The sequence below is a fragment of the Lithobates pipiens genome, unplaced genomic scaffold (genome assembly GCF_037356315.1).
Source record: "Lithobates pipiens isolate NorthernLeopardFrog02 unplaced genomic scaffold, aLitPip1_a1.2 Scaffold_16, whole genome shotgun sequence".
NCBI lineage: Eukaryota > Metazoa > Chordata > Amphibia > Anura > Ranidae > Lithobates > Lithobates pipiens.
Window position 1 is genome coordinate 579006914 of NW_027507748.1, and position 24028 is coordinate 579030941.

The 24028-nt window shown below is 43.3% G+C and overlaps 1 protein-coding gene across 2 annotated transcripts in view; it reads left to right on the plus strand.

Annotated features, from left to right (window-relative positions):
• Window positions 1–2758: 2758 nt before the first annotated feature.
• ZNF385A (zinc finger protein 385A) overlaps window positions 2759–24028 on the plus strand; it is a 496355-nt gene continuing 475085 nt past the window's right edge. Inside the window, exon 1 of one of the 2 annotated variants that reach the window (XM_077483783.1) lies at window positions 2759–3086. The gene's annotated coding sequence lies outside the window, so the exon portion shown is untranslated. The remainder of the gene's footprint in view (window positions 3087–24028) is intronic. The other variant, XM_077483787.1, reaches the window with a different exon arrangement.

Consider the following 24028-nt stretch of genomic DNA (forward strand, 5'->3'; position numbering starts at 1 on the left):
ATCGAGTCTGTGGTACCCACAGATCAGCTTGCACTGTGTATAATCACAGCAGGAGCGGGTCGCCAACGGCACGCATGTGTGCCCTAGTCCCGGAAGCGCAAGGATCCGTACCAGGTACATGATCTTGCACAACAGAGCTGCCTTGCCGCCGTATATGTAAGTTATACGGGCAGCAAGCTGTTAAACAGGACCTACCCCAGGGATAGGGATTAAGGGTCATTCTCTGGTACCCCCACCCTTTTTCTTTTTTTACCAATTCTATATTTTTCCCCTATTTCACATATTTGAGTGATTATTGCCATTTTTCATTTCTTTGGTTACGGTAATATTGTGTATATTGTTGCACTAAATATCCACCCTTCAGCCCTAATGTGTCGGAGGGCATGGTGCTGCCTGGAGAGTCGTGGACATTGAGAACAGGAGACCTGGGAAAACAGAAGCTCCTTTGGGGGTAAGCGCTACATTCAGATACACTTTAACCCTCACCCTATAGAAAAAGAATGCATGTATTAGTTTATCGTATGGTAACATCCCTTACAGCTAAAGGGGTTCATTAGACTTTTACTGTTATTGGTGATTTTGAATTTCTAAGTAATTGTTATATGTTTTCAGAGGCTACAGCTCCATACTAGTAGCATACCTCCCAACATTTTGAAATGGAAATGAGGAACACCTACTAGCAAATGTATGTAGGCATAAGGCACGCCTCCCGCCACACCCCCTTAAATGAGAATTAACCTAAAAAAGGTTAATTAAATCCACAGGGACTTTTTTTTTTACCATTACTATTCCTTTATATTGGCTTTTAAAATTTACAAATTCAGCAATTTAGAAATTGGACGAAAGGTTTATCACTTGGAAACACATTTGTTTCAAATCTCTCTTTATTTTTCTTTTATATATATATATATACATATCAACAACCATATAATACCCCATCATACTACAACCTAAAAAAAAACAAGAAAAAAAACCCCCTCATCAAATATTTACCCCCACCCACCCCATCCCCCTTCTCTTACAAAAATTCTTTCAGATTCCCTGAGGTACAAAACTCCTCCCATTTTTTCCAATATTTTGAGATCTGATTCTCCATATATCCTTCTTTTCTTATTTGTTTCTCCATATAATATACTTCGCTCATTTCACATTTCCACTCTATTATTGTTGGAGCGTTGTCCTTTTTCCAATTTCGTGCTATTACTTCCTTTGCTACCGCGGACATACAATGCAAAAACTCTAACTCCTGTTTTAATAATTTGGATGTATGGGAGAATAATACTATATTTATATCAAGCTTTATCCCTATACCTGTCACCCTCTGATATATTTCTATTATCTTTCCCCAAAATACTCTTATAGCAACCATACCACATATGTTCCAAAGTTCCTCTTCCTACCTTGCATCTCCAGCAGGTTTCAGAGTTCATTTTGTTTATTCTATTCATTACAACTGGGCTTCTATACCATCTCATCACTATTTTATAATTTTTTTTCTTGATGTTTAGTTGCCAAAGATAATTTATGAATTCTTCCAAAAATCTCTTCCCATTCTTTCTCAGCCATCACATTCCCTGTTTCTTCCTCACGTTTTCTCACTCCCGCTATTTTTTTGATATCCCCAGGAGGGAGTAATAAATTATATATCTTAGATTTTTTTTTGTTCGCTTTGTCCTTATTTATTTCTATTTGTTCAAATGTGGTTAATTGTCTATTAATCAATGTCGTTATTGGATCTATATATGTTTTCAACTGACAATATTGTAGCCATTTATTTTTATGTTCTTGTCCCATTTCCTGTAGAGTTGGCAATTTTCCTTCAATCAGGATTTGTATTATTCATTCATGCTCATCCATATTCCATTTTAGAAATGTTTTACCTTTTAGAGCTGGCCTGAGTTCAGGATTGGCAAATAGTGGGGTCATAGGGCCAATCAAAGAAGAGAGATTTCCTTTTTTTATTATATCATCCCAGATTTTTAATGTTGTTTTTACAAAAATAGGCATCTCCTTTTCTTCCGGGCTTAAGTTAGGGTTTATCCATGGCTGGAATTTTATTTTAACCCCTAATATATCTTGGGAAAGTATGATAAAATAACTTATTCCTGGTTAGGGAAAATAAATATTGTAAAGATGGAGATACTACCAATTATGTTATATATTTTTCAAACTGTTCCTATCATACCATCAAAAAAGATTATGAAGGACCTAAGGGAAGCTGTAGAAAGTTTTATATGGTCGCATAAGACCCCTAGAGTAGGAAGAGAAGTATTAATAGGAACAAAAAAATAAAATGGAGGATTGGCAATGCCTGACTTTTTTAAATATCTTCAAGCAGCATCAATAATGAGAATCATAGATTGGCAGCATAATGCAAAAAATAAACAATGGGTAAATCTAGAGGGAAACACTTTTTGAAAGATAAAAAGTGCATTTTACATACAACTATATAGATCAGACCGAAATGAGGCAGAAAGAGGGACAGAGGGACATTGCTACAAATCAGGGACAGTTGGGAGCTATGTAGCAGCCATACTGAGAATAGTAGCAGAAGTCCACCTATGATCTACTGTTTAAATGTTTTTCCCATTAAGCCCACTCTTTCCCCCTCCTTGCAGTCCCAAGGCCTCTGTAGGAACCTGTGCTCTGGGGACAGGGATACTTTTACAGCTGTCAGCGAAAGTCGTTGTGGAATATGCTTAAACAGCCAAAGGGAGAGCCTGCCCTACTGAGTCCAGGGCTGCTTCACTCTGACTACTTTGCCCTCACAACTGCCATGTCAGCTGGAACCAGAAATTCTCCTCGAAGCCTCTGACCCTTCTAGATATCGATTGCTAGAACACACATGCTGTGAAGAAATGACAGCAGGAGGGGGATCCTGAGAGTGTGTGACACTAAGCCTGTGTCCTGGAAGGGTGTGCAGGGCAGAGAAATCACAAGGATTCATTCAGGGATTAATACTTTGCGTGGCCAGAGTTCATCCGGTAGTGCCCACCACATGGAGCTGGAGTGTCTCTGCTAATTAATGGAGATCATTGAGCTGGATTACTTTTGTCTTTAATCAAGGAAGTAGAAGCCACCTACAGGTACTGTGTCTAGTACTACCACATGTAATATTACTTCTCTGTGCCTTGTTCTAATATTTGGCAGTTGAAAGAGATAAACTTATATTATTGCAATAATTTAAAGTGGTAGTAAACCACCAAATTATTATTTTTTTTTTAACCTGCAATGTAAAGCCATAATGTGCTAGAGTGCATCGCATACTAGCACATTATGGGAAGCTTACCTTAGAATGAAGTAGAGCTGCACGATTTTGGCTAAAATCAGAATGACTATTTTTTTGCTTAGAATGAAGATCACAATTGTCACATTATCACATTATAGAAAAAAATGGGCTAACTTTACTGTTAGTTATTTTTTTTTTTTTTTCATTAAAGTGTATTTTTTCAAAAAAAAAATTGCGTTTGAAAGACGGTGTGACATAAAATATTGCAACAACCACCATTTTATTCTATAGGGTCTCTGCTAAAAAAAAATATATATATATCATGTTTGCGTGCTCCAATCATTTTCTAGCAGAAAATAATGATTTTTACTTGTAATCAACAAATGTCAGAAAAGGTTTGGTATTTAAATAGTTAAACTTCCTTCATTTACATGCCGAACTCCTTTGATAAAAGAACGAAAAGATACTTTGTTTCTACTTATTCCTGTGTTGTGATAAAACGTGGCAGGCTGCCTGGATTTTTTTCCCCCCAGCTGTGAGAACTCTCGGCACTTGTTAGAAAGAATCATGACATGCTGTTTTGTAGATCGGGAAGTGAAAAAGATTGTGATTTTGATTCTTAACAATTAATCGTGCAGCCCTAGAATGAAGCCCTTCCAGCAGCGTCTGCACCATCTTCCTTCCAGGTTCGCGGACTCAGGTTGTGTGACTGGCCGGAGCTGTGATGATGTCACTGCCACGTATCTGGGTGGCCTTTTTTTCAGAGTGCATGCACCGGGGATGTTATCAGCTGCATATACAGTAAATATCTCCTAAATGGTGCACGTTTAGGAGATATTTGCAGTACCTATAGGTAAGCCTTATTTATAGGCTTACCTAAAAGTCATGTATGGGAGTTTACGCTCACTTTAACTTTAGTTTAAGAAAGAAAATACTATTCAAGTACGTATTCTTGTTTAATTCTTTTGATTGGTTTAGGCAAAAATAACAGCAACAGGTACAGTCACATAGGGCCAGAACATTTGAAAAAATGTATGAATGTTTACAGGAAAAAAACTAGCAAATAAAAAATGTTTTTAGTCTCCAGGGTCGATGACCTTTGAAAGTTTACACAAGAAAATAGGGGCGCATGGGTTAGCCAAGCCGACTTTGATGAACTCAGAGATAAAGGATGGGGATGCAAAAAGGAAGAGGGGTGGAAAGAAAGGACAGAGTAAGGCCACATCCCCATGGGGTGTACTACAGCGAATGCTCATGCAGAGACTGTGTTTACCTGCACAGGTGTTCCATGCATCCCTGTACAGGTAGTCCAATTGATGGCATTTTGGACACAGCAGATGCGCACACACTCACACAGCTGCTGCTTCCAATTTGACATCCATTCGGGTACGTGGCCCCAAATGCAGACTGTGTGCATTCAGAGCCATGCACTCATACAGATTTCAAAATGGGAGCAGTGGCTGTGTATTCTAATGGACATCAATGTGACTGCCTGTCCCCCTGTCTGGGGATGCATGGATCTGTGCAGGGCCGTCTTTAATATTGACTGGACCCTGGGCAAACATTTTCTTGGGCCCCCTCTTCCATGCAATTTCACTCTCCACCTGCTCTGAGACATACAATAAATAGCAGCTAGACTCAAAATCAGTTTACTGAATCAGATCAGGCAGCGATTGCGATTGGTTTCCGGAGGTTACAGTGTATCATTAACACTCACTGACTGGCTGCTAGAGGTTACAGCACACATTATGGCTCACTGTTTATTTTCTAAAGGGTTACAGCACATGACTTCTGCTTGTTGATTGGTTGCTAGAGAATACTGTTCATCAATACTGCTCACTAATTGGTTGCTAGAGGTTACTGCACATTATTACTGCTCACTGATTGGTTCCTAGAGGTTACTGCATATCCTTACCCCTCAATGATTGGTTGGAAGAGGTTAGTGCACAGCATTACTGCTCACTGATTGTTTGCTAAAGGTTATAGCACATAATCTCCTCACTGCCTGCACGCCATGACACCCTCATGCATCGGCTGTGATGTGTGGATTCACATACACCAAAATTCAGGTTGCTGTGGCACCATGTTTTTTTGAAGAAGGGTTCCACCTCCAATTTGCTTACCTTTGCAGAACAGATTGATGTTAGGCTGAATGATCACAGTTGTAGGCAGGACTTTTGAGCATGCCCCTTTACCTCTCCAGTGAGCAGCATTCAGCAGAAGTGATGGTAGATATGACCTAAAGGGAACATGATATACATATGAATGCCGCCGCTCTTTACATATCAATAGAGGTGGCATTCATACAGCGGTCCCTGACTTTTACATATTAATTCCGCCACTATTTACTTATCAATGCCGGTTATTTACATACAGCGGTCCCTGACTTTTTACATATTAATTCCGCCACTATTTACTTATCAATGCCAGTTATTTACATATAAACACAAGGCCTGCAGGTGAGTACATGGCAATAGGGCAGAGCTGGGCAGGAGCAACATAACTTTACACTGAGATATCGGGACACAGCACAGGACTAAAACTTAAAGGGATAAGTGAATTTAAACTGGGATAGTTGGCAAGTATGAGGCAGCTGCTTTGATGCGGCCTAGGGCAGCTGCCCCTTCTGCCCTGCCTTAAAAACCGTCCTAGATCTGTGCATCCCTTTATGGGTAAACACGGTCCTCACATGGGCGTATGCTGTAGCACACCCTGTGTGAACAAGGCCTAAAGGAGTAGGAAGAAAGAAAAGTATACCCCCCACAGACTCGGCTCATAGATCAGATTGAAAGAATATACGTAGAAGGACTTGGGGATGGTAGGGAATAAGTAAGCCAAGTTTCCATACAAGCATCTATTAAAATTACATTCTATTGCTCCCAGCCTCCTCCAAAATTTCCTAATTTCTTTTTTTTTGCTGTAACCTAACTTCCTGGTAGAGGGTAGGGTGGCTACATTTGTTCTGCATGGTCCTTTTGTATGTAAGAATGTAGCCACCCTCTCTCTGGAGATGGACTATGGCATGACCGCAACTAACATGCACAGCTCGGCTCTTCCAAACAAGCAGAAGTGAAGGGAAAGGAGAGGTTCAGGAGCTCATGGAGGACGTTACAAGGAGGTAAAAAAAAAATGGTTTCATGAAAAATAGATTACAGGACCATTAAGTAGTGGATGTGTATGGATTATTTTTTAACGTATAATGTCGGCCATACACTATACGAAAAATCAGCCAAAATGTGGTCATTTAGACAGTTTGTTCTTTTTTCGGCTAGTTAATGTGCACAAAATCGATAATCGTTGGGATGTCTTTGAGCCGAAAAACGAAGGACAAGTTTGGAAATTTTCGCTGAACGAACGATAAATTGAAAGGTTAATATGTTTCCTGGCCTAAAAGTCTGCACTAGGTATATGTAAAAAAAACGAACAAAAGAGGCATTCATTTATGTCCACTGAACGATTTATCGGTCATGATGGCATGATGATGGCATGGTAGCACTATCGTTTGTGCTCACGACTGAATGTTCATTTTTCAAAAATGGGTTTGGCAGGTTTTTCGGATAGTATATGGCCAGCATGAGGATATCATTTAGTGTCACTTTTAATTCACTAATTTATGGTTATTCCATAGATCTAAATTCCACTGCCTGTTTACACCTGTGTTGCGGTAACACGTGGTAAAATGAGCTGCAATGCATCCAGCATTACATGACAGACAACATACCTGCGCTACAACGCACTGATGTGCACCATGATCTTCCATACCTCCATTCATACTTAGTGTGTGCATAACCAACAATTTAAAGGCTTCTTTTGCATTTTTTATGCATCCTGCAGTACAGGAGCACAATTGCTTGCTTTTGGACCCAAAGACTATTTAATAGTAACCATGTAAATGCATGTTTTTCAAGTGTTTTAAAGTCTTTGGGGCCAGAAATGTGTGATTCTGCTAAAAATGCTTCACAGGCAGCAAGTGACACAATGATCAATTGTGAATGGGCCCATTGAGAATAGTGGGATTCTTCATCCCGAGAATTGTTGTGCCTCGGGAATCGCACAAAAAAAAAACACTTACCGTGAGTTTGCATGGGGGCTATGGCTCACATTTTTTGGGGGGGGGGGGACGCAAACAAACTAAAAAAAAAAAACCATCAACTGCAGCCTCACTGTGCCATCAAATGCAGCCACTGTGCCCATCAAAGGCTGTCACTGTGCCCATCAAATGCAGCCACTGTGCCCATCAAATGCAGCCAATGTGCTCATTGAATGCTGCCACTCTGCCCACCCAATGTTGCCACTGTGCCCATCCAATGCTACCACTGTGCCGTCCAGTGCCGCCCTGTGACCCCCCGCTTGCTGTCTGCCCAGCACTTACCCTGTCTCGTGGGGCAGCGAGTGACGGTGGTGTCCTCCCTTAGTCTCCTCCCGTTCTCTCCCGTCAGGTGTCCAATCATAGTGCCTGTCATTTCAGCCAGTCAGGTGATGGGTAACAGACCCGAACACCTGATTGGCGGAGAGGGTGATCGGAGAATATACGAGAATATAAGGAAGAATGTAAATTCACTGTTCTAACACACCTAGGTAAACGGCGAGCGCCAAGCATGGCGCTTGCAGACCACCTTTTTTGATGCCAATTAGAGCCTATGGCTCTAATCAGGTGCTTTAAAAAAAACTGCCGCTATAATTCAGGTGCCTGGTGCCTGAATAGGGGTGGTAGAAGCAGCCGTGGATAGGTTCATGTAATGCATGAATCTACCCATTGGTCATAGAAGAGAGAGGGGGCGGCGTCCGTGCGCTCCTTATGGATGCACTCCCACTGGTTTACGTGTGTTTTTTTTGGCCCTATTGATTTCTAATAGGATGTGTGTTTTGCCGTGTTTTCTGAAAGCACACTAAAGATGCAGCATGCATGAGTTTTGGTGCACTTTCAGAAAGCGCAACAAAAACATGCAACTTTACAGAATTCAAGGTGACCACTGATAAAAACATGTGTAAGAAGCATGTAAACTGTGCATACACCTGTGTCACAGCCAAAACTCAGCACACCAGCGTGGACCCAGCCCAAGGCCTCATACACACTGGATGTTTTTGCAGCTGCTCCTGGGAAAGTGAGATGGGTTGTTTTTTTTGGCCTGTCTATAAACTCCCCTGTATGTTAGTCTATGGAGTTGAAGGAAAATCCACTCTGCACTACAAGTGCACTTGGAAGTGCAGTCGCTGTAAATCTAAGGGAAAGATCTGAATCGAGGGGAAGCTCTGCTTTTTTTTTTATCATCTAATCATGTACAAGCAAAAATGTTGTTTTTTATTTTCCTTGTATGTTCCCCTCAGATCTACAGCGACTGCACTTCCAATTGCATTTGTAATGCCTTTAGTAAATAAACCCCTATGTGTCCAAGCTTTTAGAAGCAGGAAAGAAACCCGTTCAGAAGTGGCATTTTGGCAGAAAAAACTTTTGATGCTTGTTAATGCTAGGCACATTTAGTGTTAATTCATTTCAATGGCCAGAATAAACTATAATTCTGGCCAATAAAATAATTAACGCCCGAACAATTGATGCCTCTAAAAGCGCCTAAATGAGCCTTAACACGCTACACACTTTTTAAAGCGCATTTTTTATGCCAAAACGCTGCTGCCAGGAGGAAATGCTTTTAGGAGAGTTTCCAAAACATTTTGTGTGCATGAGCCCGCTAGCGGATCCGCCTGCTCAGCAGGGAATCTCTCTATTGATCCCCACTGAGCAGGCAGATGACAGGTCATCACACACAGCCCACTGTCCTCTATGGACTGTCGGATGAAAACGGACTGCCTATCCATTTCCATGCATCTGTCACCTGATCGGATCCCCACCCATCTGTTTTAGGGTACAGGATTGGATCACACGTCCGTTGACATCCACTTCTTCATAGAGGGCAATGGGTGATACGATCGAGTTCACCTAAAAGACCGACAGTTGGGCCCGCATGGTCCACCCATGTGAAAGGGGCCTAAATCTACACAAATGAAGAAAAGTAATCAATTGCTTAATTTAGCTAAATCTACACATAGGATATTTTGTAGCACAATTGTGCTCCTTAAGGCCCCTTTTACATGGATGTTCTGATCGGGTCCACCTTAAGTGACGGGCGGACCTGATCAGAACCTCCATTCTTCTCAATGGAGCGGCGGGTGTAACAGGTGTAAACGGACATGTGTCCGATCCGCCAAAAAGAGATGGATGGGGGTTAGTTCCCCTTCCATTCAGCAGATCGGATGGGATGGCAGTCGGTGTAAGTGGACAGGTGATCCGTTCACATCCCATGGCCCATAGAGGAGAGCGGGCTGTGTTTGTGCCCGCTCTGCATAAGCGGAGAGAGGACACAGAGCCATCATCCACCTGCTCAGCAAGGATCAGAGGACAGATCCCCTGCTGAGCAAGCAGATCGCAGCCGCAGTCCGCCTCATGTAAAAGGGGCTAAAATCATCAGCAATTAATCACTGGGAGTAGCAACTGACTATTTAACCAATGTGACAAATGGCTCTGTATGGGGAAAGCTCATGAGACTGATTTGCTAACTTGTGTAGTTTACTCCATGAGAAGTCATTTGTGCCATCTGCTTAGTAATTGCTACTCTCATCAATTATTTGCCAGCAATTTTAGAAACAGGTTTGAGCTAACAAACATATCCTGTGTACTTCTAGCCTAATAAGGTGGCTGGCAACAAGCGGTTTAAACTCAAACTGCAAACTGCTTTTGACAAAATTGTTGTAGGTCTTTTTCCATTTTTAAATTGATCTTCCAATAAACTTTATTGAAGCTGGCAATTTATTTCCCTGTTCTGACTTCACAATTGACCACATGCTGGGTGTCGATCGAACATGTGGGTGGTTGATTGCCTAGTTTCTAGGAATTACTTGCCATTGTATGTGCAATTCCCAGTGGATGGAAATTGATTAAAAATGCCAGGTGTATGGGCAGCCTTAATTGTTGGTAAATTCAGAGCACACAGGATTGTTTGCAGAAGAAGCCTAGTAGGCAGGACAATGCCCACATTTGGATAATAAATACTGTATGTGATAAACTAGTGTAAGTATTTGTGGCTTTCCTAAATGCTTTATTTAGTCACAATGTCTGATCTTAAAAGGAACATCGTGGATGGCATAAGACCTTCTTTGAAAATGCTAATTCTCTGGCTTCAATACTTTCTGAGTCAATGACTCAGAACAAACATGCAGCAAGTGAAGTCACTATGAGGTCAGAATGCCTCATCTGCATGGGCAGTGAATTATGGAAGCCAGAAGGTCACCATGACAGGCAGGCAACAAGCGTCTTCAAAATGAGACTTTAGCAGTGGCAGCCTCATGATTATATCATGGCAGGTTTCTTTTAAAGGAAAACCTCAGCCAGAACAACACAAGAGAATGTAGTGGGCATAGGCATTGTCCCTAACAGGAGACATTTTGCACTAATATGTCAAATGAATGGAAATCCTCCGCTGCTTGTGTCCCTGCTAGGGAAACATTCACTCACTTCTTTCTACCTGTTAGTTGTTAGATAGGACAGGAAGTAAGAGTTACAACAGTTTGCAGGCTTTTATACCTTTGGGGGTCCCCGCTGGGGATAAACAGCAATGAGGACACAGGCAGCAATAAAAACCTGACAGTGTTTCTAACCCATTCAAAAAAAAAATTGGGTTGAAGCTGGGCTTGAAATGTCATGGTATCTATTACATTTAAAGGAGAACTCCAACTAGGATGAAAATCATCTTGAGGTCTGTTTTCTTATGACTGTCTGTCAGAGCCATGTAATGCAGATCCCATCACATAAAGTGAGGACCGCTTCCTCTTGCCAGGTGTGGAGAATGTCACATGGATCTGTAGTATCATCTGCCAAACTGCACAGGAATATTCAAGCAGCACAATCTTACACAGGCTTCATATCTTACTACAAGCCAAAGGTATTAGGGGTCTTGCACACCGTATGGATTTATGGATGCCGGATCTTGCTGGCAGAAAGTTCCTGTGAAAAAAACACAAGTAAGGTCCATATAGTGTGTTTACACCCATATATGCATGTCTGAGTCGATGTACGTTCCAAATGGCTGAATGTTCAAAACAGATGAAAACCCAGAAATTACATCACATATGGTGGACGCGCAGCCTCATTTTGCTTGTCAGCATCGTCAGGAATCTCAGAGCTTGCGTTTGCACCACTCTTTGTTGGCTCCCCAAGATGTGCGAATAATGCCTCAGAAAGAGATAGTCTAAAAGGAAACATATGCTGCTGTAGCAAGGAAGGACACGTGTGTTTGGGTCTGAGAAGGCTGCACACCCCGATACAAAAATTTGAAAATTCCCCATGGGGTTTTTTAGCAGCGATTTGAGAGAGACAAAAGCTTTGTAAAAAAAATATTGATTTTATTAGCCAAAATGATTGTACATCATTGGAATATAGAAGTCAACACTATAAAGCAAAATAAATAGACGAGAAAATACAGTATTCATTAACTTGATTGTCTATACTATAATGAAGTTATCAAAAATGAATTCCTATATTAGTAAATTGATACACAATTTGATGTATGGAAATGCCCCAATGCATTTCAACCTATGCCCCAATGCATTTCAACCTAGGAAATTGTGGTCTTCTTCAGGGGGTTCTTACAAAAATTGTCCATTTTGCTGTATTAACAGAAATGTATTTTACAACATTTGATCATCATTAGAGTGCAATATGGGTATATACCAATATGCAAATTTTAGCAGATATTTACCCTTTCCATCAGATAAGTTCACTTGAACCAGAGACTTTCTTTAAAACCATCAGATTTCCTCAGAGATGATCCCGGAATCCTTTGCAGATTTGTCCACATCCAACCCCCTCCTGGGGCAGCCCAAGACCCATGAGACCTGCAAGTGGTCATGGAATAAGAAAGCCCCCCACAAAAGAGGAGCGCGTGGGTGGAAACACCTAGAAGTTACAGTTATATAAAATGTATTTGCTATCAATATATTAAAAAAGGCAATGTAGAGGAAGGGACGGGGAATTGAGAACAGACCTTTGAAAGGACGCCTCAGGGGAAAAGGTGCTCTAACGGAGAAGGAGGGGGGATCCCTAAGCTGAAGAGAGACCTCCCACTCCCCTTATCAATATCCCTATAAATAGTGATATTCACATTTGATAAAATTTTCTTAGAAGTCAGAAAATAAATTGAAATTTACTTATGGATTACATGACCAACTGAGTTATTATTAAGTCATAAAATACTAATATGAATATCATTTAATCTATGTTTTATAAAGAGACCATTTGGGCATTTGATTCCCATCAGATAGTATCTATGCTTTGTTGGAAAAACTGTGAAATGAGAATTTCTGGAGTATGTCGCTTAAATTATTAGCGATTAAATACTAAGTTCATTCAGTGTGAAAGCGTGTGGAAATGACGTCACATATGGTGGACGTGCAGCCTCATTTTGCTTGTCAGTATCGTCAGGAAGCTCAGAGCTTGCGTTTGCACCACTCTTTGTTGGCTTCCCAAGAAGTGTGAATACAGCCTCAGAAAGAGATAGTCTAAAAGGAAACATCTGCTGCTGTGCCCTTTTATCAAGAAACCCAGAATGTTCTGAGGGTCCTTTATCATTAGTGTATCCTGGGTTAAATGTTTGTAAAATAAAGATGTCATATAAATAGTAAGAAATGAAGATATAAAACAGTTTAAACCTTATCAACTTTAACCACTTCCCACCCAAGGTATGTCATATGATGTCCTGGACTTTTGAGTGGGGATATCTGAATGATGCCAGGCATCATCCAGATATCATCTTTTTCGGCCGCCGATTATCTGCACCATAAGAACAATCATATCGGCAGTTCAGCGCTTGATCATTTTGACAGGTGGCGGGAGGGGACGCCCCCTCCCGCCACCTGTAAGAACGATCAAGTGGCTGAACCTCTGGTGCTTCTACAGGCTCACTTGTGCGATTGGCAAGCCAGAAAAAAATCGGTCACGGCCGGAAGTTGAGCATATATATTTCTGGTGACTAGATGGTCCCCAGTCATCTCTATGACCCTCGGAGGCCCGGGCACAACGTTATGACATCATGTCCGGGCTGGCAAAAGTAAACAATGCCGGGGACGCGGCTGGAAAGGCCAAGACAGTTTATTTATTTTTTGATCCCGCTCTTTCTAGCCTGAAGGGGAGATGTGGGGTCTTATAGACCCCACTTCTCTCCATAAAGAAGACCCATCACGCACTATTCCTATTATAAGGGATGTTTACATTCCTTGTATTAGGAATAAAAGAGAAAGTGTAAAAAAAAAAATCAATAAAAGTAAAATAAAGAACAAAAATAAATAAATACATTTAAAGCGCCTCCTTCCCCGCATGTTCGCGCACAGAAGCAAATGCATGTGTAAGTCGCGCCCACATATGTAAACGACGTTCAAATCACACATGTGAGGTATCGCCGCGTGCATTAGAGCAAGAGTAACAATTCTAGCCCAAGATCTCCTCTGTAGCTCTAAACAGGTAACCTCTAAAAAAAAATCATGTGTTGCTTATGGAGATTTTAAAGTACCAAAGTTTGGAGGCATTCCACGAGTTTCGCAATTTTAAAGCGTGACATGTTAGGTATCTATTTATTAGGCATAACATCATCTTTCACATTATACAAAATTGGGTTAATTTACTGCTTTGTTTTTTTTAATCCATGAAACCAAAAGTAAAAACATGTTTTAAAAACCGCTGTGCAAATACCGCGTGACATAAAAAGTTGCAACAGGCCACCATTTTATTTCCTAGGGTCTCTGCTAAAAAATAAATAAAAAAAAAAACATATATAATGTTTGGGAGTTCTGAGTAATTTGCTAGAAAAAATAATAATGATTTTTACATGTAGGTGTGAAGTGCCAGAATTGGCCTGGATGGTAAGTGGAAACCATTAAAGCATCAATTGAAATTTTGTTTTAAATACAGTTTTATTCAGTTGGTCTAAACACTATATGTACTCTGGGTAATGATTTATAGTTTAACATATATGATTTACTTCATGATAATTCTTATTTATATTTTGTGTATACAAGCTGTTGCTAACCATTGGCAGTGGAACAACAAATCCCGGTATTGACTGACAAGCCTTACTTACGTATGTTAGGCCTGTATGTATGATATCTTTAGAACATACTGCAACTGCTAGTATCAGGCAATAACTGGCAGTGTTTAATGTATGAACTATGCTATCAGATAACTGCGAGCTACCAAAGCTGGCTGGGAACATTTGTTCTGAGCCCCCACTGTTTGCTGTTGGATGTCTACAGTGACACTGCCAACAACCTATATTACTGTTTTTACATATTCACCATGCAGTATATGCATATGAGGGTATAAATTATTTTTCTATAGTTGTTTCCATGACCTGTGCACATGGCCAGCTCTTCAATGTCTATATGAGTGACATACAGAGCACAGAGCTAAAATGCAAAGCATGTTCAGATGCAGTGCTTGCTAAAATCCACTAGAGGTCCTTCTGAGCCACCTGGAACATCAGCACCGATTATACAGTTTGACCTCTTGATCCCATCTTGGTAACAGCAGAATATGTCTTTCTCCACTCAATAATAGGAATTATTGTACGGACGAGGAACAGAATGCGCTCTACAAAACCATACGTTTATTAGAATGTATTTATGTTGTAAAGTTGTTAGTGTTGCTTTATGCTACGTACCAATAAATGTATTATTGAAGAGCCAAATCCAAGGACTGATCCTAGGGAAGTACAAAGGATGCTTGGGGTTGTCATGATTAAACATGGGGCCATTATAGAGACCAGAAGCCATTCAGCATGAAAAGCGAAGATTAACTTCAGACATCGAGTACAATAAATGAATACACTGCTAATGAAATCCAGACATTTTAAGAGAAGAGCTGGTTGTTCTATTATGCATCTGATATGGCATAAGATTAAAGTCACACTGGTTCTGGATGTAGAATAGCTCTGTTCGTCCTGTGATGCTAATGTTCTCCCAGATGAGGGCCTGCTAATAGTAAATGAAGCCAATGGAGTAGTATGACACATGTTGCAAAGCATGTTTATTGAGTGTGGAAGCATTTAATGCATGTGGCCTTAGGCTCACCCTTTCTTACATGATGATTGTGAGGAGGGGGCACCTGGCATTAAATCATAGTAGCTGCCAAGTTCCCCAATCTGATGGCTGTGTAAGAATACCCATAAAGATTAAAGTGGTTGTAAACCCTTACAAACCACTTTGACCTACAGGTAAGCCTAGATTAAAGCTTACCTGTAGGTCCAAGAAATATCTCCTAAATCTACACGTATAGGAGATATTTACAAAAAGACAGGCACTGCTGTCTATGGCGCATGCGCCGTAGACAGCGGTGCATAGACGCACTGGGCATGCCGCTGCTAACGGTGATATGCTGTTAGTGGCGGCACCCGTGCGCATGCGTGGGAGTGACGTCATCACTGCTCTGGCACTGTGAGTGGCCGGAGCAGAGATACCCAGAAGAAGATGAAGGCTCCATGCTACAGGGGACAGCGGTGACATCGCTGGCTCCTGTGTCAGGTAGATGACACATAATGGGCTACTATGCGATGTATAGTAGCCCATTATGCTTTATCCTTGCAGGTAGACAAAGAGGAAGTAAACTCATCTGCCCCACCAATGTAACCCGCTTTCTCATCTACCCCACCAATACACCTCCTTTCACATCTGCCCCACTGCTTTACACCCACTGCTTTTCTTCCCCAACCTCCTGCACATCTGTCTCACCTCTGTACCCCCCTGGTCTTCAGCCCCACCTCTGTAAAGCATGCTGGGACTTGTAGCCCTATCACAGGCTGTAATGATCCTGCAGAGTATAGTGGGACTTTTAGTTCTAGCATAGGCTGCAATGAAAGTGCAGAGCATGCTGACACTTGTAGTTCTATCACAGGCTGCAAGAGAGGTGTGGAGCATGCTGGTACTTGTGGTTCTATCACAGGCTGCAAGAGAGGTGCAGAGCATGCTGGGACTTATGGTTCTATCACAGGCTGCAAGAGAGTTGCAGAGCATGCTGGGACATGTGGTTCTATCACAGGCTGCAAGAGAGGTGCAGAGCATGCTGGGAATTGTGGTTCTATCACAGGCTGCAAGAGAGGTGCAGAGCATGCTGGGACTTGTGGTTCCATCACAGGCTGCAAGAGAGGTGCAGAGCATGCTGGGACTTGTGGTTCTATCACAGGCTGCAAGAGAGGTGCAGAACTTGCTTGGACGTGTGGTTCTATCACAGGCTGCAGGAGAGGTGCAGAGCATGTTGGAACTTGTAGTTCTATCACAGGCTGCAGGAGAGGTGCAGAGCATGCTGGGACTTGTGGTTCTATCACAGGCTGCAAGAGAGGTGCAGAGCATGCTGGGACATGTGGTTCTATCACAGGCTGCAGGAGAGGTGCAGAGCATGCTGGAACTTGTGGTTCTATCACAGGCTGCAGGAGAGGTGCAGAGCATGCTGGGACTTGTGGTTCTATCACAGGCTGCAAGAGAGGTGCAGAACTTGCTTGGACATGTGGTTCTATCACAGGCTGCAGGAGAGGTGCAGAGCATGTTGGAACTTGTAGTTCTATCACAGGCTGCAGGAGAGGTGCAGAGCATGCTGGGACTTGTGGTTCTATCACAGGCTGCAAGAGAGGTGCAGAGCATGCTGGGATATGTGGTTCTATCACAGGCTGCAGGAGAGGTGCAGAGCATGCTGGAACTTGTGGTTCTATCACAGGCTGCAGGAGAGGTGCAGAGCATGCTGGGACTTGTGGTTCTATCACAGGCTGCAAGAGAGGTGCAGAACATGCTGTGACTTGTGGTTCTATCACAGGCTGCAAGAGAGGTGCAGAGCATGCTGGAAATTGTGGTTCGATCAAGGCTGCAAGAGAGATGCAGAACATGCTGGGATTTGTGGTTCTATCACAGGCTGCAAGAGAGGTGCAGAGCATGCTGGGAATTGTGGTTCTATCACATGCTACAAGAGAGGTGCGGAGCATGCTGGGACTTGTAGTTCTAGCCCAACCACCCAGTAACCTATACTACAATGAAAGTGGAGAGCATTCATGCTGAGTGGGACCTGTAGTTTTATCACAGGCTGCAATAGAGGAGCAAGGCATGCTGGAGCTTCTAGTCCTATCACAGGCTGCAATAGAGGTGCACAGCATGCTGGGACTTGTAGTTCTAGCCCAGTCACACATGAACCTAGGATACAATGAATTTGCAGATCATTCATGCTGGGACCTGTAGCTCTACCACAGGCTGCAATAGAGGAGCAAGGACCTGTAGTCCTATCACAGGTTGCCATGGAGTTGCAAAACATGCTGGGACCTGTAGTTCTATCCCAGGCTGCACTGTATGTACAGGCTGTACATCGTTTTTGTTTCCTCTTTCCCAATCCCAGCCACCCCCCCCCCCCCTCCCCCTGTCTATAAAACATAGAAAAGTTTGTACAGACCTGCAGTCAGCGCATGTTCCTGCTCCCCCTCCTCTTGTGTGTATACAGAGCTGAATGAGAAGGGGGAGGAGACAGCTTTGTTGTGTGTGTGTGTGTGTGTGTGTGTGTGTGTGTGTGTGTGTGTGTGTGTGTGTGTGTGTGTGTGTGTGTGTGTGTGTGTGTGTGTGTGTGTGTGTGTGTGTGTGTGTGTGTGTGTGTGTGTGAGAGACAGGCTGCAGAGACGGGAGACATGCAACTGCATCTGAAGTGTGTGATGTGTTATGACGGAGGGCTGTGCGTGAGAACAAGTTAGAAGAGCAGTAGAACACTGCCAATATGCGCCCCCCTTCCCCCCTTGGCCTGGGCGCCAGTCTGGCCAACCTCTTGGTACGCCCCTGCCCCTCAGCCCCCTTAATACTTACCTCAGGTCCATCTAGATCCAGCGATGCTGCACGAGTGTCTCGGCTGCCTGGGACTCTCCACCTCATTGGCTGAGACAGTGGAGCCATTAGCTCCCACTGCTGTCAATCAAAGTCAGTCAGTCAATGAGGAGAGAAAGGGGGTAGTGCCGGGCCGTGGCTCCATGTCTGAATGAACACAGGGAGCTGTGGCTCAGCTCGGGTGCCCCCATAGCAAGCTGCTTGATGTGGGGGCACTCAACGGGAGGGAGGGGCCAGGAGCTCATAAGAGGGACCCGAGAAGAGGAGCATCAGGGCAACTCTGTGCAAAACCACTGCACAAAGGAGGTAAGTATGCCATGTTTGTTATTTTTAACAAAAAAAAACACAAGACTTTACAATCACTTTAAGCTGTAAAAATACTTACATTTTGTACACTTCCCAGAGACGCTGTTTGTTCATGGAAGCAAAGCGACATACCCTTTTCATCAAAGAAGGGCCTTCTAAAAGTTCTCAGCCTGACTTTGAAGAAAGTGTCTGATGTCAATGAAGTAATATTATTTTTCTACGTACTTTCACACACTTAGCCCAACAGTTCTACAGTGTTGAAAAAAAATCTGAAGTTTGGTCATCCGAAAAAGGAGTCATGACATCAATTACGTCATTGTCACTGGTGAAACAAACACCAGACAGTTCCTTTTTCAATTTTGGGAATAGGTGGTAGTCCAATGGTGTGAGAGCTGGTGATTATGGTGGATGGGGAAGTGGAGAAAAGCCACATGAATGGATAGCAGCAATTGTTACAGTAGATGGATTTGGAGGCACATTGCTCTGATGGAACAAGACTCCCTTCTGGAGCATACCACGTCTTTTCACCTTGAAGAAATTATGCAAACAATTAATCAAGGTTGCATAATATTCCTTGGTGATAGTCTGTCCTTTCTGAAGGTAACCGATGAGCAGCGGAATCTGATTGTCACCATAACTTTGCCTGCCTATGGAACACGCTGAGCCTTCTTTGGCGTAGGTGAAGAAGTGTGTTTCCACTGTTTCAATAGTTCAAGTTGGAAGTGGTGGAACTAAAGCCGCGTACACACGGGCGGATTGTATGGCCTACTTAGTCCGTCATACAATCCGACGGACAGTCCGTCCTACTTTCGAATGAACGGACTTGACCACACACGGATGCACAAACAGTCCGTCGAAAGCTTGCGCGATGACGTGTACAGCACGTACGACGGGACTAGAAATAGGAAGTCCAATACACAGCAAAGCACCCTTCCGCCGTGTAAATCCTTTCTGAGCATGCGCCATTCTTAGTCCGTCGAACTAGTCTACTCACGAGCGGATTGTCCGCTGAAACCAAAGTATGACGGACAGTATTACGGAAATTCCGAAATACTTAGTACGCCAGACTGCACGCTGAAAAAGTCCGCTGAAGCCCACACACGAGCGGACTGTCCGCTGAAATGTGTTTCGACGGACTAAGTTGGCCATACAGTCCGCCCGTGTGTACGCGGCTTTAGTTTCATCTACGGTCACAAACCTGGCACTAAACTGGATTTCTTCTGAACAGCTGCAGATTGTCTCTGGATGTCATGAGTCATATTTGTTTCTGATCAGACATCAACAATCGTGGGGCCCATTGGGGAGAAACCTTGTGCATATCAAGATTTTGGGTCAAGATGCGCTAAACTGTATGCCTGTTGCCTTAGCAATTGTCTGAATGCCAACTCGGCGATCTGCCAATACCTCACACGGTTAACATTTTCCAGTGTGGTCATATCTGCAGGTCTGCCAGGGTGGGGGCCAACTTTGAAGCTGTCCTGTTCCTGCTTAAATTCCACTGCCGACTTATTAACAGTAATGTAGGATGGGGAATAATCCCCCCAATGTTTTAGGCAAGTCCCATCAGAACAAGAGGTGAAAAAGGTAGGGCCAGAGTCAAAGGCCATACAGAGGTCCAATGAGAGCAGAAAAAAAGAATATTATGCATTTTCGCTGTATGCATTTTAGGCTAGATGGTTGGTGCTTGTATGTTGTCGCTGGCCTGGCAAAATGGAATGAACCACACCTGGTCTTTACTAACCAGGCATTCAATGATCTGATTTAACCTAGAAGCAAGTATTAGTCATAAGTCTGATTTCTAAGATCAAGAGTGAGATTGGCTGTAGTTGGACCAAGTGGTACGGTCCGTCTGAGGCCTAGGGATCAAAGAAATGGAAGCTAATAGGGTTTCTGTGTGAAACCGGTGGCTTTTTAGAATATGGTTGCAGGCATTAGTTAAGAGAGGTGAGAGGAGGTCCGAAACTTTTTTGAAATGAGATACAGTGTAACCATTGTGATCCTATGCTCCACCTCCACTCTGGATGATCTCCGGCATCACCAATCAATTTGCAGTGTGTAAATTTTATTAGCTATGTATGTCTACATGTATTCTTGTTATGGTATATACTGTTTCCTCTAGATGTTTGTACAGGTGCATTTGGTTATGTAGCATACTTATTGTGTGTGTTTACTTTAGAGAATCCTCCATTGTGTCATCCAATGGTAAATCCCCTGAAGAAGACCACACTGGTCGAAACGCGTTGTGGCTGCTTGGCAAAATGCATAATAAAGTATCTATTTGGATTCACTGTATTGTATACCTTGTACATGTTTAATGCTATTTTTTTTTTTTAATATTCAGTGATGCCCTCTAATCTGATAGAGGTGACATTTTAGCTTTTTCAATAAATGTTTGTTTTATATTTTCATTACTGTGTATGACTATTTAAAAAATATCTGGGTGTCACAAAGCCCCCATGCTCATCAGAATTTCCCCTTTCCTTTGTGGGCCATACATAACAAATGGCAGACATAACTGACATTTACATTGAATACAGTAGATGGCACCTTATTTACACTGCTCCTGTCCTTGTGACTTCTACCACTGTTTCCTGTTCTTCACCATTCCTATCATGTATGTTTACCTCGCCTCATAATAACATGTGCAGGTTGTTGACATTATTCAGAGGTGTCACAGCTCCATTTCAGTTATTGCGTCCTCCTAACAAGAAATCTGAGCTAGCACCACACATAACTTTCTATTACTCTATGGCTCTGTCTCTCTAGTAACACATGCAATGCCAAATAGTGCAGTCGTTTAAAAAGTGCTCTTTTCCTGAAAAAACAGTGAAGCGTACAGCCCTAGAAACGTGCATACAGTGCCTTGCAAAAGTATTCACCCCCTTGGCTTTTTACATATTTTGTTACACTACAGCCTTATGTTCAATGTTTTTTTTTTTAAATCTGAATTATATTTGATGAATTAGAACACAATAGTCTAAGTTGGTGAAGTAAAATTAGAAAAATATATAGATAAAACTATTTTTCAGAAATAAAAAACTGATAATTGGCATGTGCATATGTATTCACCCCCTTTGTTATGAAGCCCATAAAAAGCTCTGGTGCAACCAATTACCTTCAGAACTCACATAATTAGTGAAATGATGTCCACCTGTGTGCAATCTAAGTGCCACATTATATGTCATTACATATACATACCTTTTTGATGGGCCCCAGAGGCTGCAACACCTAAGCAAGAGGCACCACTAACCAAACACTGCCATGAAGACCAAGGAACTCTCCAAACAAGTAGTACAAGTCGGGGTTAGGTATTAAAAAAAAATCCAAATCTTTGATGATACCTAGGAGCACCATCAAATTGGAAATAAACTGAAAAATCCTGGAAAAAAACCCCATCAATTGCAGCCTCACTGTACCATCAATCGCAGCAACTGTGCCATTAAGTTCCTTTGAGTTGGATGGTTTGCACTTGTGAACAGCAATCTTTAAAGGGGTTGTAAAGGTAAATTTTTTATTTTCTACATAGGTTCCTTTAAGCTAGGGCATTGTTGGTTCACTTACCTTTTCCTTTGATTTCCCTTCTAAATGTTTTTTTTCTTTGTCTGAATATCTCACTTCCTGTTTCTCCTCAGTAAACTTCTCACCATCATCCGAGCTGGTGGTTAGTCAGCCAGAACAGCTTACTGAACAGCTTACTGGGGTGAAACAGGAAGTGAGAAATTTAGACAAAGAAAACAAAGAAAAAAAACATTTATAAGGGAAATCGAAAGAAAAGATAAGTGAACCAACAATGCACTAGCTTAAAGGAACCCATGTAGAAAATAAAAAAATTACCTTTACAACCCCTTTAAGTCTGACCACAGATTTTCTATTAGATTAAGGTCTGGGCGTTGACTAGGCCATCCCAAAACATTGACATGTTTCCCCTTAAACCACTCAAGTGTTGCTTTAGCAGTGTGTGTGGGGTCATTGTCCTGCTGGAAGGTGAACCTCCAGGCATAGTGAGGTTGCAATTGATGGGCACAGTGAGGCTGCATTTGATGGGCACAGTGGCTGCATTCGATGCTGCCCCGTAGCTACATAAGATGGGGCACAGTGGCTGCATAAGATAGGCACAGTAGCTGTGTTTGATGGGCATAATGGCAGCATTGTATGGCACAGTGGGAGCATTTAATATGACACAGTGGCTGTGTTTGATGGCACAGTGGCAGCAATTGATGGGCACAGTGGCTGCGTTTCATGGCACAGTGGCTGTGTTTGATGGTACAGTGGTGGCAATTGATGGGCCCAGTGGCAAGAGTATTCATCAAATGCAGCCTCACTGTGCCCCATCTAATGCAGCCTTACTGTGCCCCATCAAACGCAACCACTGTGCCATATCAAATTCCTGCCAGTGTATTCCCCCCCGCCCGCCATGTGTACTTACTCTGTCTTGGTGGCGGTGGGACAGCTCCTCAATGTCTTCTCCCGTCTTCTCTTCCATCCTCTGCTATGATTGGATGCCTGATAGGCATCCAATTACAGCACCTGTCATTTCAGCCAATCACATGATGGGTAACAGATCCAAGCACCCGATTGGCGGAGTGGCGGTATAGTGTTAGGAAAGCGAATATTCATTCACTTTTCTAACACAGCTGAGTGACCTGAAAGCACCCAGCAAGTCGCTCGCAGGTCACCCTTTTTGACGCCTATTAGAGCACAGGGCCGGTGCTACCACTAGGCGGATTAGGCAACCGCCTAGGGCGCACTGCCGCCTAGGGCGCCCGGCTGCTGGCTATTTTACACTGTCCTCCACAGAGCCATGTCACGCAGCGCCCCCGCCCTGGCTCTCTGCTCTTATGTGTTTCCAGTCGAGTAATTCCCCCTCTCTGCTCTTCTATCAGCCATTGAGTGTCACAGGTCCAGAAACCCCAGGGCGCTCTCTAATGCGTGAAGTTGGGGAGGTGTGGGCGGCCGGGCATCCATCGATACATGGCCATAAACAGCGAGGGGCTGGCAGAGAGCAGATAAGCCGGAGAGCCGGGGACTCGGGAGAAGAGCTCCACCGTGGCCCCGCCTCCTCCGTGACATCGCCCCCTGACCCCGCCTCCCCCAGGAGGCAAGCGTGCGCAGCGTACCCCATGCTTCCAGAGCACGGACTGCTCCAAGTTCCTCTCTGAAGCTGGATGACAGGCTCGCCGCTCACTGGGGGCACAGAGCTGTCACAGAGGACGGGCGGGAGGCGCAGGCTGCGGCGGGAGCCGCTAGAATTGGACGGATCGAAGCAGGAGACTGGCATCATGGTATACAGTAGAAGGTACTGTGTGTCACACACACCTGCAGACAGAGACTGGGACAGAGGTGGGACTACACAGGAGCAGGGCTAGGGGTCTCTCATCTCCCCTCAGCTCCCTCCCTTCTCTCTCAGTCCTCCCTCTGTTCTCTCTCAGCCCTCCCCTCTCTCTAAGCCCCCTCCCTTCTTTCTCAGCCCCCTCTCTCTCTCAGCCCCCTCTCGATCAGCCCCCCTCCCTTCTCTCTCAGCCCCCCTTTCTCTAAGCCCCCCTCCCTTCTCAGCACCCCTCTCTCTAAGCCCCCTCCCCTCTCCCCTCTCAGTCCTCCCCTCCTCTC